Genomic DNA, 20841 nt, shown 5'->3' with positions numbered 1-20841 from the left:
ATTACCACCACATCGCCACCTAGGGGCAAATCAATAAAACCTTCAAGGGTTATCCTCAGGAGGGCATTGACAATAATTGTACCAAGTTTTGTGTTAATCCGACCAACCGATTTGCACTCATTAATTTGTGGTTAAATGTTATTGCTTTTCTTTTTAATGCTAAAGGTATAAAGTTAATTTAATATAGCAAATTATCAACAATTGAACCTTTGGTAAACGTGATTAGTAGTGAAATTCAAGAGATTAGTTTTATTTTGAAAACTTCCGGTTTTGTTTTTCCTGTTACTGTTACTGTGCATGCCCTGTTTTTAGCTTGCTAACGTCCGCAATTTTCCATTCTGCAGGCACACTCGATACGAAGTAAGTCAATATGTGGAATTGGTCCCGGTTTATTTCCATAATGTTTTTTGCAGTCAGTGTTGTGGGTCTGGCTTTGGAGCTGGAACTATTTGAGAAGGGTTTTGCTTGTACAATTTGGTGTTGTAATTAATGCGTTTTTACCATAGACTGTATAAATAAGGTTTTTACTCAAGGATTTCTGCCGGCCGTTAGAGCGGTTGCAGGCTTCTGCAAAATGGCGCGTCCATAAGACAAAAAAATGTGTCGTGTTTTTCTCTTTAGCAGAGTCTGGGCTGATTAGCATTTAGCACAGCAGATGTAACATTTAGGTAGTGTTAATTAGCAGCTAGAGATGTAAATTAAATATGCATACAGCCTTTTTATATTCTCATAAAAATATTCTCAAAGCCTCATTGAGATTAAATATTTCTTTTTCCAGAGAGACCTGGCCAAAAAGTCAGCATGAAGACAGACAAGTTGCAACATCAAACAGTTATCACAAACATTAAATACAATTAATACATAATAAATAAATACAACACAATAAATACGATTTATTGTGTTTTTTCCCCTGATTATCAGACAATGGCAAGCCCACTTAAATTTGCTGTGAACAGTGACCCAGAGGTGGAGGCTGTGAGGCAGCAGCTCCAGCTGCTAAGCGTAAGTGTTTTTTCTTGAAGATGGATGGATGGTGTTAAGGATAGAAAGATAAATAGATAGAACCATATCTCAAGAACCAACATATTTGTCTGAAATGCTTGTTCTATCATTTGTACATGGGATGTTTGTTTTTTATATTCCAGTATGCTTGCAACGACCCCCAGCTCCCGAGGGTGCTAGGACCAAAAAAAAAGAATTTTGAAGCGGGAGCTGGAGGGTCTTGATAGAAAGTTCAAGGCTACGCAGCAGGAGCTAGAGGTCCTCAAGGCCACAAAGGCCTTTGAGTCAGATGGTAAGTGCTTGTGTTGTGATGTGTGAAATAAAATATTCTCACACTAATTTTTTCATGTGTTTTGAGGCTGGATAGAGTTGGAGACAGTGTCATATATACACAATTTGTCAGTGAGTGCATGATTTGTATGAGTGATCAAGGTTAATTAACCATTGGTGAATTTTTCCCTCAGTGGCTGTTATTCTTACTAAATTAATAGGGTATTATATCAAAGCCATCCTCATTATTTCACTCAAGGATACATTGAACAAACAACAGTAATTGATTGGGGTTCTGTAGACCTTCAATTTCAGTCTGCAGTTTTAGTGAATAAAATGAAGTATGTAGGTAAAATGTTGTGGTCATGGTTCCTAATGATCACGTGTCATCTGTATTTCTTTTCCGTGTGTGCAGACACAGAGGAGGCAGTGGAAGGTGAGGTGGTGCAGTAGAATGTTTATAGTAATAACGCTATAATGACGTTGGTTTTCTGTTAATATGTTTGTATTTTGGTTGAGATATTGGCTGCTGAGGGGACAGCAGAAATTGAAGATGAGGCCCTTCTTCAAATGCCTTTTTTATTTTGTTTAGTGTTCATAGCTTAATAAAGATTGTTGTAATGAAAACCCTGCGGTGTCCTGCTGATTGTTTTGGCATTTACGTGAAAGTACACATTTTACTGATTGACATGTATAACAAGTGTGACAAAACTCCATAACACAAAATCAACATCAAATTAAACCTTGCATTATGTTCATTTGTTAATTTGCTACTAGAAATGCCAGTCTTTAGACAGCATTCATTTAATTTAATATCAAAATTAATTTCAACTATCAGATGGCCGCACTGTAAACAACTCCATTACTGCGCTGTGATTGGCTCGAGTATATCTTGAATTTTACGGTCTTTCTTTCGCTGTTGTCAACTTTCACCTTCGGAGCGCTTTGCGCTGTGATTGGAGTAAATTTTGAACTTCGCTGGTGTTGTCTTTACTGCAGACAGACAGAGAAATGTAAACAGAAAGCATTATAATAAAACTGTCGAACCAAGACCAGTTATAATTGTGTCAATTAATATAGCTATGTATTGGGGAGAATTTTATTATAACAAGGCTACATGGAAATAAATTGTGTTTTAAACTGTCAGTTAGCTCTGTAGCAGTACAGTGTGTATGTGCTGCTGCTGCAAAACAGTATGTGCTGCTGCTGCAATACAGTGTGTATGTGCTGCTGCTGCAATACAGTGTTCACTTAGCTCTGTTTGTTTACAACAAGCACCGGACACTGTGCACAGTTAGCGATGTCCTTAATTCACAATCACTATGTTTATGATCAGCGGAGACTCTGTTTATTATTAGCCATGCAATATTATTCAGCTGCTGACACCTCTGGAGTCTCTAAATCCCTCTGTGGGCTAACTTGTAGTGGAGACACAGAGAGTGAGCGGTGTGAGTGGGGTGAAAAGACGAGTAAAAACCTCTAACTTGTTACACAGAAAATCAGCTGAGAAGGCACTTCAAAGCAACATCAGGTGACCCGGCAGTTGCAGTCAAAACATGTCAAGGTAATGCAAAAACTCTCATTCATATCCACGCCTGTTTAGAAGAACATTCTACAGTAGTACAGCTGTACTTTTGGATTGCCACTGTGATGCAGAGCACTACTCTGCAGTTGTTTGACATTAATCAAACATCATTGCTACTGTCCTGCCTCTTCAGTCTCTTAATTGTGCCACTGAGTCATTCTGCTGCAAGGGGTCAACCTGCCTGACTATATCCCTGTTGCTGCAAGGCCTCTTCCACAAGTGCGCCCTGCTGCCATTCCTCCACAGCCTGGTCCCCACCATCAGCATCACTTGCCCCAGAGTACAGTTGGACAGGCAGTGGATAAGTGGAAGTCAGCAGCTCAGAGGCAGGTATTCAGTCAGTCACCGCCTCCAGCTCCTGTACTTTCAAAGCCCAGCTCCTTCACTGTGCCAGGTGTGTATGTTTCCCCACCTTGAAACAAACAGATTGTTCCGTCTGGCCCCCTGCCCTCACCACCCCGACCCGGAGAGCTTACACCTGCACAGTTGACCATAACAGATGCAGTCAGTGCCACCTGCTGCGCATCAAGGAAAATGGTCATGGGCAATATTATGGCGATGTATACTGTCCCCAAAATAACGCAATGCCACTGGAAGAATGGATGAAGGAGATGAGGAGAAAGAGGGAAGGAAAAAAATGGCGTGACTTTCTTTGTCATGTTTGTAATATCATGTAAATTGTTTTAAAAGAAAAATAATTTCTAATCTAATTTTTCTAACTTAATTTATTTTCTTTTGTTAATTTATTGTATTTATACGTGTTGGTTATTTTATCTTTTAATTATTGTTTACATTGTTTAGTTCTAAATTTTCCTAACTTTAAATATTTTCCATTTTTGTTTATTTATATATTTTTTTCAGTTTTTTTGTTCCTGTTGCTTCAGGTTTTCTGGTTTTATTTCACACATGTGTTGGTTTTATTTAAAAAAAATTTCATTTCTTATTTCCATATTAAAAAACAATACACTTACCACCAATACCTCCCAAGAATATGGGTGAGTATGAGGATGGGTGGACGGTGGTGTCATGTTTGGTTAGATTTCCCTTCGGGGATGAATAAAGTAATCTATCTATCTATCTATTTCTCAAATTAATTAACCAGAATGTGTGCTTTACTTTGTGATAGATAGCAGAGACACAAAACTGCTGCGGAACGCAACATAACGAGAACACATACGTACAGGACTGTGAGATCACGTGATAAACTGTGTGTATAAATTAAACAACAACAACAAACAGCTTACTTTGCTTTTCCGACATGGAAGATCTGTTGATCTGACCATCTATCCTTATAAAATGAATGGGTTATGTCATAAATGATTGTATGCTGTTCCACTTAATCAATGGGTCTCAGAGGGTTGGAGACACTGATTGTTGGATTTGCAACCCGTTCTCATTCCCAAAGCGTAATATACCGACGATTTGTCACACCCCTAGACATATCATACTGACGCAAAGGGTACCCTTCCACGTCTGTGTGAAACGCTCTGGGTTCTCAATTGACTCCAATATAAACCCCCTCGCGGCGCTGAGAAACGCTTACAGCAGACACTACAGCCGTCTATTCACTCCGATTATATCCCGACCACGGCCCTACATGACGCTGCGAGCGACAATCTGATTGGAGAACCGAGGACCCTGTGCACGGAAGTATTTTTCTCCCTATTTTAAGGATTTCTTTTAAGGACATCGTCAACATTTCTCAACACAAACACATCAAAGTCTCACTGATAATTCAACAATAAAATAGCTTCATGTTGTGGCTCTCAGTATCATTTTTTTCTCCTTCGATTCTGAGAAATAAACTTTTATTCGTTTGTTTTACGGCACTCCGCTGACGGACATTTCTCTCATTTTTAGTGAAAAAAAATAAATATTTTGACTTTGTTTCTGCATAAAAATGGATTTTGATTACATTTCGAGCGAGAAATATATGTTTTATTTTCTTAATATTCACTCAGTGAATGTACATAATCACTTTGTGGCGAAGATCTCGCCAGAAAAAGACGATCCGCTGTGTTTTATTTTGAAATCTGTTTTATTTTGTAATCTACCGCGATCATACCGGATGTGGTCCGATCCTCCCAGATGGTACGATCTCATTGAATTGCGCTTCACTGTAAATGCCCCGGACTCTGCTCTCCTGTTTTCGTTAAATATCTTCATTAAACAAACATTGTTGTCTTTTTTTAGCATAGATAATATACATACAGTATAATTATTTATTAGACAGTGTGTGATATTCGATATATTGGGTAGAAATAGGTTTTCACAACCCTAATACGGAAGAACTACAAAACGTTTTTTTCTAATGTCGACATAAGTACTGAAGAGAGGTCTAGGGAGTTGTAGTTTTTTTAATAAAACAGGGTTTCTCCTAAAATTGGAAGTTGGAAATACTTAATTAGTGGCTTTCCAGGGGTTTGAGGGGATGTCGAGCACATTTTTGGCATCAGAATTTAAATATTGTCTTGTTCAATGGGGGATTTTTTATTTTTTCAGCATATCCTAAAGCCCCCCCACTCCCACCCCTTAGTGACTATGCTGAAATTATAGTCCATGTCAACACCTTTCTATAACAGTAGGTCTCATGTCTGTTACCCTTTTTGTCTCTTAGTTATAATCATTTAAATATGCCCCAGGGTTAAGGTTCAAAGGTCAATATCTCAAAGCAAGAATATTATAGAACCTTGAAATTGATATATGTTATTCTCCAGGCCAAGACCTTTCCGGTGATGTATTTATTTATGTAACATTATTTGTGTTTAGCTCTATGCCCTAACAGACTTAGATTCCCACAGGCCTCTGAGTGCTCTGAGTGCGAGATGTGAAAAAATAAAACTTTGTCATAGAGCTAAACCAAATACATCACCGGAAAGGTCTTGGCCTGGAGAGTAACATATATCAATTTCAAGGTTCTATAATATTCTTGCTTTGAGATATATGAGCTATTTTATTGTTGAATTATCAGTGAGACTTTGATGTGTTTGTGTTGAGAAATGTTGACGATGTCATTAAAAGAAATCCTTAAAATAGGCAGAAAAATACTTCCGTGCACAGGGTCCTCGGTTCTCCAATCAGATTGTCGCTCGCAGCGTCATGTAGGGCCGTGGTTCGGGATATTATTGGAGTGAATAGACGGCTGTAGCCTCTGCTCTAAGCGTTTCTCAGCGCCGCGAGCGGGTTTATATTGGAGTCAATTGAGAACCCAGAGCGTTTCACACAGACGTGAAGGGTACCCTTTGCGTCAGTATGATACGTCTAGGGGTGTGACAAATCATTGGTATATTACGCTTTGGGAATGAGAACGGGTTGCGATTGATTGATTGATTGCTGATCTGGTGCCTCGGTCATAACATAAAGTTGATGCGAAGTAGTTTTAGGCTGCATGAACTGCGTTTTGTGTTTTATTTTGAAAGGGGGCGGAAGTGTATTAGGTTGATTTCCTGTCTGGTGCAATCTGCTCTGTTGAGTTTGACGCAGTTTAGCAACGGCTCGCGGAGAAAATAGAAATGCTACGGATTGAGCGCGCAGCGGAGCAGAGAGCTGGGGCTGGGACGCTGCTGAGACGTTCCGCTGCGCACCTAGTGGAAATGCTCTCATTGATTAGAGTGGCAGCGATCGGCTATGGTGACCGCGACAGTTACGCACCTGGCGCAAATCAGGTTTTAGCCCCGCCCACCGGGGGACGCATGGAGACACAGGGAAGCAAAGCGAGGAGAGAGGAGACGTTTTAAGGGACATGAGACGTCCTCCTTCCCTCCGAAGCGTTATGTGAAGCGACGTCCGTTTCACAGCTGGATCTACTGACAGCTACTGTCCCTCATACCAGATATATTCACACACAAACAATTCCACTATTCAATGCAGACTGAAACAAAGTCCATCGATGAAGAGTTAACTCGTATAAACCTATAAAAGCCATTACGACAACAAGTAAACACCAATTTGAGAAGAACACACAAGGCTGGTCACATGAGGTTCATTTAATATTAACTATTTATTGGTTGGCACACAGCTTGTCCTACAGTGTGGTGTCCCGGGCCTTCCATGTACACAAGTCTCCAGTCTGCAGACTGGTGCACTCTGGAGTAGAGAAAACTGCAGCTCTTCGCCTCGAGGTCATCAAACTGCCCACCCCTGGATCACTGGATGAGGTTGCCCAAACTTTTGTCCAGCTGGCCAACAGTCCAGTGTTCTCCAGTTGTGTTGGTGCCATTGATGGCTGCCATGTTGGCATCAAGACCCCCACAGCCTGCACCAGAGTTATTTGTGTGTCCTCGGCCTGAAGAAGACACCTTCAGTGTGGAAACGTTGATGCAGAGACACACCTTCCTTAGTTGATTAATCACACCTTTAATATAAATATTTTTTTTCCTTTTTTATTTTACTTAAAGCCAATTTAATTTCTTATTTACATATTAAAACAGTACACTGGTATACAGCCAATACCTCCCAGGACTATGGGGGATTATGAGGACGGTTGGACGGTGGTCCAACGTGGCTGAAGCCAACGGGCCCGTTAGCGAGTGCATTCCCTGCTCCCTAGCGGAGGCTGCTGTTCCTCAGGGCTCATGAGGCAGCATGTGAAGCTGGTGAAACTTGTCTCTGACTCCCAGACCATCAGCACCAGGAGACACCACCCTCATTGGACTCATATCAGGTGGAGATGAGTTGACCTACAGGTGGGAGATCGACCATCTGGTGACCTGGTGCAGTGAGAACAACTTGGAGCTCAATGCTTTAAACACAGTGGAGATGACGGTGGACTTCAGGAAGAGCCCAGCCTCACCTGTCCCATCACCCTGTGTGACTCCCAGTCACCACTGTGGAGCCATTCCTCATCAACAAGGCCGGAGACCCCACTGACTCTTCTCCTCCACATGTTACATTAATGTAATGAACAGCTACTCTCATCCTGGTAAGAGTCCACTGCTGCTGTGTACTGTATTTAATATTTGACTGATTATATAGTCTTATTTTAATGCATGTTTGTTATTTTCTTATTCAGAAAATTCCCTTCCCTCCTTTTTCATTCAGAAGTGTCAAGCCTGATTTTGTTGTTTACTTTAAACACACAGTTTATCACAGGATGTTGCGGTCCCCTTTACGTTCAGGATTATAGCATGTTCTCGTGATCTTGCGTGTATACGTCTGGCTCGCTACGCTGCCGGTGGGAATTGACGCCAGGCAGAGGACGGAGCAAAACTGTGCCGCAGCCATTACGCGCCCAGTGGAAATCCCCAGTCAGAATGCTCCAGTAATACTTGTGATGATGTCATACTTTGAAGGTAGAAGAAAGAGAAGGTGTATGAGTATATCTTTATGTATACAGAGTCCACTCACAGCCATGGACCTCTCAGCTATTAAGGACAACCAATCTATGAGTGCTGGAAATCCTTGGAAACCTTGGAAACGCTTTAATTGTATTGATACATTCAAGGTTTTCAAGTTATTGGATTTTGAATAAAGTGCTTGAAACTGCTTGAAATTGTATTCTATAAAGCTTGGTAAGTGACACAATTAGAAACAATTTTTTCATCCTAATTTGTCACAATTTGTCATTTACACAACAGATTGAGTCCCCAGGTGAAAGTTGGTGGTAATTCTAACAAGGCTTTTTCAATGAAGCCGCGGTTTATTTAGCCACGTTGATGGAACACCCCTCTGGTTCAATCTGTTGCAGGTTGTGATCTGTTTTGTTGTTTCCATTAATTGATTAAAATAAATAAACATAATGATGAAAAAAAAGTAGAGGTTTTGCAGTGTTATAGTTTGTTGTAGAATAAGCCAAGCTTAATAAATCAGCAGTACGGCATGTTTTTAACGTCCTGTTAAATATTTATGTCACATTTCATAGGTGTTGTGCTATTCATTAAAATATCTAAAAGTTGCCCAGCAGGACAACCACAGCAAGGACAGAAGGAGAAAACACGGAAGGTCCTAATGACCTGAAGGAGAAAAAAAACCTAAAGCAAAAAGAAATCAGGTCCCAATGACCTGTACAGAGAAAGAAAACTACCTCAAAAGACCACAGAGGAGTAATGACAAACACAGAGCACAGAAAGCATGTTGTCACCACCTCTGACAAAGGTACAATGAGTCAGTGCGGGCCACACCAAAGACCCAGATATAGACTTTACACACCTGATCCCAATCAGAGACAATCAGCCTCCACAACTGCCCAAACTCAGCGAGCTGATGAATCAAGTGTCACCGAGTCCTGATGCGACAGCAACAATGGAGACATGAAAACTGAATATTTGGCACATATATGAACTCAGATCTGCACATTATGAGGACATAAAGTACAAAAGTAATCAAATTTTTTTCCATTTTCCAATTCCTTGATCATTAAGGATAAATACTTTCCTGAAAGACAAAGAATAGGCAAAGTTATAATGAAATGAGCAAAATCCTTAATAATAAGAAAGCAAATCCTTTGTCAAAAATTAAACAAATGCCTACCATATTCAATGCACAATTCCTTTATGAGGAACAGTTAAATTCCTGAAGTACAACAACAGGCAAAGTTACTGGGGATTTCCACAGAGCGCAGAAGGGCCGCGGAACGGCTCCGCCATGGTTTTACTCCGTCCTCTGCCCAGCGTCAATTTCAACTGGGAGGGAGCGAGCCAGCCATATACACACAATGTATGGGAGACCGCGAGATCCCGTGATAAACTGTGTGTATAAAGTAAAGAACAACAACAAACAGGTTACTTTGCTTCTCTGACCTTGAAGATCTGTTGCTCTGACCATCTATCCTCATAAAAACAATGTGTTATGTCATAAATGATTGTATGCTGTTCCACTTCAACAATTAGTCTCTCGTCGTCCATGTCTCCGACCCTCTGAGACCCTTTCATTGATTGATTGATTGCTGATCTGGTGCCCCGGTCAAGACGTAATGTTCATGCGAAGTAGTTTTAGGCTGCATGAACTGTGTATTGTGTTTTATTTTGAAAGGGGGCGAAAGTATATTACGTTGATTCTGAGTCGGATTTCGTCTCTGGTGCAATCTGCTCTGTTGAGCTTGATGCGGTTTAGCAACGGCTCGCGGAGAAAATAGAAATGCTACTGTTTACGGGTGTTGGGACGTTGCTGAGACGTTATGCGGCGCGCCCTGTGGAAATGGTCTCATTGATTAGAGTGGCAGCGATCAGCAGCGATCAGCAACGGTGACCGCGGTGCAGCTGTTCCATGCCCGCTCGTAGGAAATCAGGCTTTATGTTGAAATAAGCAAAATCCTTAATAATAAAAATCATAGAAAAGCAAATTCTGTATATAAAATGTTACCAAAATCAAGTACAAAAATTTAATTGGGAATTTTAAACATTTTTGAGGGCTACTTTTTAGAATGAGTATTAATAGTTTGTATAATTTAATAATAACGTATAAATAAAATAATAAACGAAAACAAAGCAAAACAAACAAAAAATAATAAAATTATAGAAACAAAAAAACTCCTATAATGGGCCTAGTAATGATAGGTCGGACGGAGCAAATCCATTATGTGCTTGTAAGCAAACAACAAAATCTTAAAAAACATCTGAAATTGGCAGGGAGCCAATGAAGGAAGCCCAGGACAGGAATGGTGTGCTCCCACTTATGAGTTCCTGTTAGGAGGTGAGCAGCAGCATTTTGGACCAGCTGCAGACGAGACAGGGAGGCCTGGAGGACACAAACATACAGTTCATTACAGTAGTCTGTGGGTTTGGCATAAGGATCAAGGGAGTCAAGGTCTAGTGGGGCATGAGAGGTACACTAGGTCGAAATATTATGACTTCAGTTTTACTGTCATTGAACTTTATTTTTTTTTTTAAAGCAATCCAAGCTTTGATGTCATTAAATCATTCCAACAGTCAGTCTAGAGAATTGGGGACATTTTCAACGGCAGGTTTAGGAGTTGTCTGCATAAAAGTGAAACGAGATGCCATATTTTTAAAAAATAGCACCTAAGTGGAGCAGATAGAGAGAAAAGAGAATGGGCCCAAGAATGGAACCTTGAGGGGCTCCACATGGGAGAGGTGCATGGGAGTAAAAGGAGTCACCAAGGCAGACAGAAAAGCTTCTACCAGACAGGTAGGACCCAAACCACTAGAGAGCACTGATGCCCACATGATGGGCTATTGTCAAAGGCAGCTGTCGAAGAATTAAATGTACATCTCTTATATTAGCAGTCTAGCCTGCAAAAAAAATGAAGGAATGATGATTCACAGGTTTCAAAGGAAGCTTCAAGACAGGAAGATCTGGCTGACTCCAAAGTACAAAGAGTTACAGTAATCCAGCCGAGATGTAAGGGAGGCATGGATTACTGTTTCAAAGTGCTGGTGCATAAGAAAAGGCTTCACTTTAGCCAGCTGCCTGATCTGGAAAAAGCTGGACCTCACAACAGCACTAATCTGACGATCTAATTTAAAATCATTGTCCATCTTAAAACCTAAATTTGAAATATTCGGTCTTAAATAATCTGCCAGAGGGCCCGAGTCAAAAGGAGGGGTCACACAAGAGCCACTAGGGCCAAACACCATCACTTCTGTTTTCTTCTCATTAAAATGTAAAAAGTTCAAGGCCATCCAGGCCTTGATGTCTTCGAGACAAGACAGGAGCGGTGTGAGACAGAAAACCACTACAAGTGGTTTGGAAGCACCCTGAGTAGCTCAGCCACAGACACACTGAACTCTTGAATTCACCGGCTGCTTGCCCCCCCTCGCCCAACAGCTATGCCGCTGAAAGCCCCACTCGGATTCAGAAAAGCACAGTACAGAGGCACAGAATTTGTTGCCGCCGTTGGAACTTTGCTTGCTGCCACCGTTGCCATCATTACTGACAACCTACTGGTATGGCGGCGGCAGCTGGGCCACTGCTAGTAGTGGTGTCAAGCAAAGCTTGGGAGCTTGGTTGGCCGTGCAGCCCAGCACAGAGGGCTGTGTTTGGGGGAGAGGAGCAGGGAGACTCTGAGCTCAGCTATGCTTAGACATCGTCTACTACTTCCATGAGTTTAAAAACATTTAAGATAAAAACTAGATAGTGAACCTTGAAAAGACGGAGAGGAAGAGGCGATGCAACAAAAAAAGAAAACATGGGTTCATCATTTGACTGATGGAGAGACAGCTCCACCAAGATATGAGCCTGAGAAGCAATACTGCTGATACAGCAGAGTTTATGTAGAACAGGAAGTCTTTGGTTTTTATTGTGGAAGTTGTGACTGTGAATCCAACATTGTTAGTCTGCATTCAAAGCTGACGCCGTTTGGTTTTTATTGTGGAAGTTGTGACTTTGAATCTGACATTGTTAGTCTGTTTTCAAAGCTGACGCCGTTTGGTTTTTATTGTGGAAGTTGTGACTGTGACTGTGACTGAACCATTGTTCTTATGTAATAGTTGTGTCTCTTATTTTCATCAGCAAGTAAGGTCATTGATAAACAGTGAACACCTGTATAGGTCTATTTTCTCCACACAGAAAATTGATCAGCAATAGATCAGGGAATTGATTGAGAACCTGACCAATAAGGGGAATCAATAAAATTGGTATCAGTCAAATCTTATCAGTTCTTATCCCTAGATCACTGCTCACATTCTCACTGCAAGATGCTGCAGTGATAAATTCCAACATCATATCGACCTCAGTCACTACATCTATTTTCTATTACTTCCTGTGTGCTACTTTTGTTATGATCCCACAGAGTTGGGTTGAAAACCTCCTAAAATACACTTAATACCACTTTTCGGTGGTTTCACCAGACAATTGATCCTGAAACAGTTCAAAGTGGAAATAGAACAAACATGTATGAATGCAAGATTAACTTGTTCTTACCACACAGAGCAGGGCAACCAGCGTATTTTCAGTTCTTCTTTCCCCTGCACACAGAAAATAAGATAACAAACAATAATTTGATCTGTTGAAGCAATCAATGGATAGCATCTATTGTTTTAGTGTCTTTGATAAATGAGGGCCAGTGACTCATTCTGGCCTTACAAACTTTACAACTTTACTTACAAAATTGTGTACGCTTAAACCACCATAATTTAAATGTCACGCCCTGATGTATTACTTCCTGCTTTAGAGACCTCTCCCTGCCCATTTCACGACATGGAGACACAGAAGAAGGCCAAGAAGAGGGACTTTACTGGCATTACCACGTTCAACAGGGAGAGGGTGGCCTTTTCGCCTTTTATTGAACAGGAGAGTTGAAGGAGACAGAGAATGGCAGTGAGAACTATAACTATAACGATAACTATAGCCTCAACACATGGGGCAGGTGCTCTGCCAACTGAGCAGCACTATTTTCAATCAAAAATGTAAAAATAAAGTGTCAGTACGATAACAAATAAGTGTCAGTGCAGCATTATTTTCAATAAAATGTAAAACATAAAGTACACTAATATGACTGTATGTGGACTGTAAGCTTCTGTTTAAAGTTGTATGTGATGATGCCTGAATAAAAATACTATGCATAATATACTTTCTATATTGAAATTACATTGGACTGTAAGCTACTGTTTATACCCTAACAAAGATGGAGTATAGTGGTGGCCCAAGACCGCTCCCCTGTGGAACCCCACTATTCAACATTGCAGTACTTGAGAGGGTGCCATTATACATGACACATTGTTGTCGGTTAACTAGTAAGCTGGCAGCTTTGAGTAACAACTCATGATCTGTCAAAAGCTGCGCTAAAATCCAACAGCACTGCACCTACAATTCATTTCTCAATACTTTTACACCAATCGCCCGTAAGATGTTAAGGCTGAGCAGGTCAAATAGTCTGTTTTATAGGCATGTTGGTGCTCAGAATTAATGCAATTTTCTTCAAAATACTTCTGAATTTGAATAAAAATTTTCTCCATAATTTTGCCCAAGACAGGCAAAATACTAATCGGTCTACTGTTGGGTCCTGATAGGTAGAAGCTCTCTGTTCTTTTGACAGTGCAGCAATCTTTGCAACCTTCCACAGCTGAGGAAAGACATACTGTATGTGTATGTCTAACTGAGCTTGACTGATGTGTATGTTTGGCTGGAGAGGCTGAGTTGGGTGGAAGAATTTTGACAGCTATAATTTAACTTTTTAGTAGTCTACATATTTCAACAAACACAACATGTTTCTGAATAATGTTACACAGCACGGATACATGATTCAAATGCAGCACTCGGGAGGCAGATACAGGAGGTAACCAGTCTAATCACAGGCAATGGTTCGGTACATGGGAGTTCAGTCAGGCAAGGGCAGGCAAACAATCTAAAGGGATAAGGTGTGGCGAGTGGAACTCAGTAATTAAAATGTTGACGACAACGCCACCTAGGGGCGAAATTCCCCAAGGAAATTTTACCTGACCCTTTACACACACACGCCAAAGGTCACACAGGTTAGTTTAAGCATGGACAGAGACATATCCAACTTATTTATATATATATAAATATATAGTTTATTAACAAAATAGATTTTTTTCTTTTCTTTAAAATGACCACACGTGAAGTAAAAGAAATCAAGTCACCACAAAAGGGCTGAGGCTGTGGTGGGACACCACCACCAGGGAGTCCACTGCCACCGGCTTGCACCCCACCGCTCCTGCCCAACAGAGGAAACAGTCAGTACACAGACCAGAGGTTTACAACAGAAACAAAATCAACCCAACAGAATATTCACCATGAGGTGTAAGCCTAAATGCTCCAAAGGAAAGAAACAAACAAGAAACCCAGTTAGGGATAACTGAAAATAAATTTAACACCACAGGATGAGCACAGGTAGACATACAGTCAGCAAAGTATAAAAACAGCACCATACGCAAGACTCCAGAGAAGTTTTTGTGCACAACTGCATGACACTGCTCTGGCCAGATGGACCTGGAGGTTGAGGACCAAATGCCACGCTCGGTGCACCGCCTGGCCTTTAGACCCACCAACGAGCACAGCTGTCACTCAGCGTGGATGAGAAGGGAGAGACACACGGCCACTGCGCACTTTGCCAGCTGCTCACAGACTTGGTGAAGCTCAGGCCTGAAGCCAACTTTACCCGTAGCAAAACTGCCGGAGAAAAGCAGTGCCTTGTACTTGTAGTCAAATCGCCACACAGCCACGCCACACTGCAACAGCAATGCCTAAGGACCAGACATCAGGCTCTGAAGACAGTCAGAGAGAGTGATCAGAGCAGCAGCCGGCCAACTTGATATAAAGGTGCATGGCACCGCCCTGTAAACAAGGCGCAGAGGAGTAATTGTGCACCGCCTGCTACTAATTAAGCGAGCTGGAAAGGAGGAGAAACGCAATCTGCCCCAAAGGCAAAGGCAGAGTCCAAAAACAGGCAAGGGTCAAAACCAAAAAGCACACTGGAAAAACGCTGGAGAGTAGGACACATGGTACACTGACAATCTGGCACTGGGGAAAGGGACACAAAGGGTTTAAATACTGAGAGTCAATGAGGCGATGAGACACAAGTGTGTGATTGGGGGGCGGGGCCACCACCAGGTGGGAAGCTGGAGCAGGCAGAGGAGGGGCTGACTGTGACAGATATGTTCTCACCTGTAATGCATTTCTTATCATCAGACGCAAGTGCAAAGACAGCATTAAGTGGTCATCAAAATTGTGGATGCCATCTTCCCACTCCTGGTATCATGCTGCAGTTCAGGCATATCTCAGATGTCAGCCCCACCAGCATGCTGAGCTTAACTGCACAGTGGGTCGACGCAGATTTCAGGTTACAAAAGATAGTGCTTCACTCACAGGAGTTCAGAGGATCACACACAGCAGTAGCCATCTCCGATGCATTCGCCAGGATGTTTCAAACTGGGCACATCGACCTATCAGTCGATGATGGGTCGATATGCCCCCCCCCCCCCCTTTAAGTGATAATTTGCACAAATAATATTTAATGATTTGAAAATGTGATAGTGTGTGTGTGTGTGTGTGTGTCTCCCAATTGTTATGCCCCAGTCTAGGGGGCCTAGAGCACAACATGAAAAGGCCCCATCTTCCCCATCTCCCAAGTAGCCACAAACAAAGATTGGTTTGAAGAATGGGTAAATATTTATTTACAAAGAGAACTTAAGTAAATACAAATATTCTTCAACTTAGGGGTGGACTAAAGCCAAAATAACAAACAAAATGATTCTATCTTAAAAATAAGAAATTTACCTGAAAAACCAAAAGATACAAAATCTTACCTCCCTACCTACTTAAACAAGAGAAAACGAGAAACAAAACCTGGCAAACCACCCTTACTGCTCAAAACAAGGGAATTAAGTCCAAAACCACAAGTTAACTCAAAAGGTGTGACCCGGTTGGGAGAAGAGGAGGATGAGGAATAAGCCTGTTGCCACCGACGGCCGCCATCTTGGCTCCATTTAAACCATGTGGTTCCGGCTGCAGCCAATCCCAGCACAGGCGTGGAACCTCTCCACCAATCGCACCGTGGCTACAGCACACCCCAATCTGCATAATATGGAGGCGTGGAACCTCTCCACCAATAACACCACGGCTATGGCACACTCCAATCTGCATACAAAAAAAGGAAAACAAAAACACAGGGCACACATACAAATGCAGTTTGCTAAACATTAAGTATAATATGACCACAGTCATAACACAATCCTCCAATTTGGAAGGAAAAAGAAGAAAAGAGAGTAAAGAAAACAGAAGAAAGATAAAATAACCAAAACAAATCGTACCGTTTGGAGTGAAATGCATGCTGGGAAGTACATTGAAATCAATCCACCCATCTGCAATGAAAAAGAAGAAAATAGGAGTTTAAAAAAAAAAACGACTAAGGTTTTGTGGTGTATGTAACACAGAGAAACACACTGAGTCCATCCTTCCTTCAGGTTTACTTGACCAGCTAATGGTGTCAACAACAGATTCAGTAATACAATGTTAAATAAGGTACAAACAAATATATTAATCTTAAATTATTATATTCATGAATAAAAATGTAACTGTGTCTATAAAAGGTAAGTATAAAATGTATGAATAAAATATATCAACAATACAATGTAAAATAATGTTTCTGTAAAAGGTAAGTATACATTTATAAATATGTTAAATTCATTAATAAAATGTGGTAAATGTGTCTGAACTAGGCTGACAAAAAATGCTTTTAAAAAATCTGCTTTCACCTTGAAGAAATTATTTAAAACCACCATTTTAACATAAATAAACACACAATCAACCACTAAAACCTATTTGCTGACCTCTGATAATACAAACTTAACCACAAGGGGGCATAATTCACTCTGCAGTATCTCTCTGTGAAGCATTAAAGTTGGAAATCACTTCTAATTGCCTCTGGAATAATGAAGGTGCAATATAAACTTTAACCAGCAGAGGGCACAATTCACCTCTAAAAAATCCCCGTTGAGGGCATTGCAATCTTTAAACTCAATAAAATAAATAAAACATTATGTGAAAGAAATATTAAATCAAATGTAATAAACACAATGAATAATAAAATAATATAAAGGACATAAGATATAATAAATACAAACATTGACAGAGGCAGGGAGATGGCATGGCAATAAAAGATGCAGACTGGTTCAACTAATGAGAAATTCAATCCTACTTATTGTGATATTTGTAGTTGTTAATAGATTGATAATTAGATCATTATATACAATAAGACTAGTTACATTATCAGTAGGCTGAATAATAACAGATGTATGTTCACAGTGATGCTGTAGTAACCTGGAGAACTATATTATTATAATGATAACTTTTATAAATAATAATTCCTGGTTTTAAAGGGTTAGTGGCTGGAGGAGTCCTCTATAATGAGCTAACAGGTCCCAGAGATCATTGACAGACCCTGAGCCTGTCTGACACCATCATAGCCAACTACATTATTTATGAACCATGCTGAAATGTGATCATCTTTAATTACACATACATTATAATTACACACTGTTCAACTTTAAATTGTGACCGAGTTTATTGTTAACTTGGCCTAATGGTGAGTTTAGTCATCATGACATTGCATAATTTAAGATAACTAACACAGTGAGGCTTTTTTATACAAACACACAGACAGCTTCTGATTACAAGTTTTATCACAATAAATTATAACACTTCTCTATTACTTAGGACTTCAATCATCAAATAATAATTCATATTTACATTTAATAATATCTCCAGGATGAGGGCCTCTTCAGGAGCAGTGACATCAAGCTGGCACAAGATCAAGATCGGGATTATCACTGGGTGGACTATCTCAGTGATCCTGTTCTCTCTGGCCATGACTATGCTCACAAAGTCTGCTGAATCAGTGCAGAGGTCCTAAGATGAAATCAGCTCAACGCCAGCCACCAATCTGGGCGTTTATGGATGACCTCACAGTCACTGACCAACGAGTCAGTTCCAGGCTGCCGATGGATTCTGCAGGGACTCGAAAAGCTGATGGCGTGGGCGCGGATGCGTTTCAAGCCTGCCAAGTCCAGATCAATGGTGCTGAGTTCCAATTCAGCGTTGCAGGTGCAACCATCCCAACCATAACTGAGAAGCCTGTTAAGAGCTCGGGCAAGGTGTTCGACAGCACATTGAGGGATGCAGCATCCATCCAATCGACATGCACTGAGTTGGATGGCTGGCTGAAATCAGTAGCCACCTAAGGATTGGATTGGTCTACCAAGGAGCCTAAGCAACATCGCACTGTATGGACACCGCAACAAACTTCAACTGCCATTTAAGTCCTTGGAAGAGGAGTTTAAGGTGTCGAGAGCCAGAGAAGTGCTGCAGTACAAGGACTCAAGTGATCCAATGGTGGCCAAAGCAGGGATTGAAGTGAGGACGGGTAAGAAGTGGAAAGCAGAGGAGGCTGTTCGACAAGCAGAGACAAGGCTGCATCACAAAAAGCTGGTGGGAGTGATGACAAGAGGCAGAGCTGGACTGGGGTCCTTTGCAACTCCCTATGGTGGCACCATGAAAGGGAAGGAAAAGCATCGCCTAGTCCAGGAGGAGGTGAGAGCAGCAGTTGAGGAGGAGAGATCTTGCAGGACAGTAGGAATGAGGCAACAAGGTGCTTGGACAAGATGGGACAGCGCAATTGGGCTGATCTGTGGAAAGCCGAACCACAGCGGATCAAGTTCCTCATACAGGCAGTGTATGATGTGCTTCCCAGCACCTCTAACCTGCATGTGTGGGGTATTGCAGAAACACCAGCATGCCCGCTGTGCTCAAAGCGTGGAACCCTGGAGCACATTCTGAGCAGCTGTTCCAAGGCACTTGGAGAGGGACGGTACCGATGGAGCCATGACCAGGTGCTGAAGGTCATTGCTGAAGCCATCTGGGCAGGTGTCGAGTGGGCCAAGTGCTCCTGCCTCCCCAAGCAAGCCATCGTCTTCATCAGAGCCGGGGAACAGCCAAGCACCGCTGCAAAAACATCTGCAGGTGTTCTGGCCTCTGCAAGGGACTGTCAGCTGTTGGTTGACCTTGAGCAGAAACTGAAGTTCCTCACCCACATAGTGACCACCAACTTGAGGCCAGACATTGTTCTCCTGTCCGAATCCACCAAGCAAGTGCTTCTGTTGGAGCTCACAGTCCCTTGGGAAGATCGCTTGGAAGAGGCCTTTGAAAGGAAGCTAACCATTATAACAACGTATAACGTATTATAACAAACTACTGTGAGTGCTAATAATTGATACTAGAAAATTTCCTCTGGGGAAATTGTGAAAGGGCCACGGGGGCTACTGCCGGTGTGTGTACACTATGATGAGATTCTTCAGAGATTTATAACAATTAATACTAGTAATGTTATACTATATAATATACAAGGAGCACACCTACAACAAGCATTCCTTTTCAAGTATTTATTTATAAAGCAACCTATGACCTTTAACCTCAAAATGTGTGTGTGTGTGTGTGTGTGTGTGTGTGTGTGTGTGTGTGTGTGTGTGTGTGTGTGTAACTAAAATCACATAAAGTTACCTGTGTGTGTGTGTGTGTGTGTGTGTGTGAAGCATGTGTATCTGGAGACACATAGAAGAGATGTACATCACATGGAAGCTGAGAACCTGGAGCTTAAAAATGGCAGTGGCCATGTTAGTTTTATGGTATTAACAGGGGTGCACATAACTGGTACGCAGGTACGCATGCGCGACAAAAATCAGGAATGCGTAATGCCACTTGTGTTAGTACCGCGCTTTTGCGTACTGTACGGTCTCTCCTCTAAACTTACACACGACTGTTGCAGTGAGGAAGACTTTTAAGACTTATTACATGGCCCATTTCAGAATTGCGGGTACATTTGAAGTTTAGACAAAATCATTTTTTTTAATTATTTTTTTTCATAATACCTTTTTCATTCCCATAGAGAATACTTTGAATTTAACACTTCCAGCATTTGCCAAGCTTAAACATGTAAGATTTAAAATATTTAATCTGAAAATCATCGTAGTAACAGTAAAATCGGTCAACTCTGTTGCAGACAAATTAGGGTAAATATTTATAGTACTCAAATGTAATACATTTTAAAACCATGTCTTTCCTAAGAGAACTTTTGTCTTTACATCCACTAATTCAACTTTAAATTTTCTAAGATAAAGATTTTTTTTTTTCAGGAGTAAAAACATTGACACATTTAATTGGAAAGTTGCCAAGACAGTTTGGATTTTCTCTAAATATTGCTCCAAAAATGAATGAAATGCTTTGAAATTTCATGTATAGTGAGAATGTTAGTTATGACACAGCTTCTCGTTAATTTGTCAACAATAAAACATATTTAATTAGAATTTTTTTAAACAAAACTGTGTGAAACAGAGTTGACGGCTATGTGAACAGAGTTGACATGAATAACAGAGTTGACAAACTATGTGTAAAAGGCCAAAAACAGTAACTCTGTTGTCATTAAAATTTTGAAACATGTAACAGAGTTGACGATAACAGAGCTGACATTTTCCACCATTGTGTGCTTTAACTCCACATGCTAGCTTAAAACCAGATACCACATGTCATGAATAAAACCATCATTTTATGAATTTTCATCATATAATTGTTTTTAA

Source organism: Centropristis striata, chromosome 1 (assembly GCF_030273125.1).
Source record: "Centropristis striata isolate RG_2023a ecotype Rhode Island chromosome 1, C.striata_1.0, whole genome shotgun sequence".
In the NCBI taxonomy this organism is placed as follows: Eukaryota; Metazoa; Chordata; class Actinopteri; order Perciformes; family Serranidae; genus Centropristis; species Centropristis striata.
The sequence above is the reverse complement of the archived record's forward strand: the minus strand, read 5'-3'. Positions refer to the sequence as shown.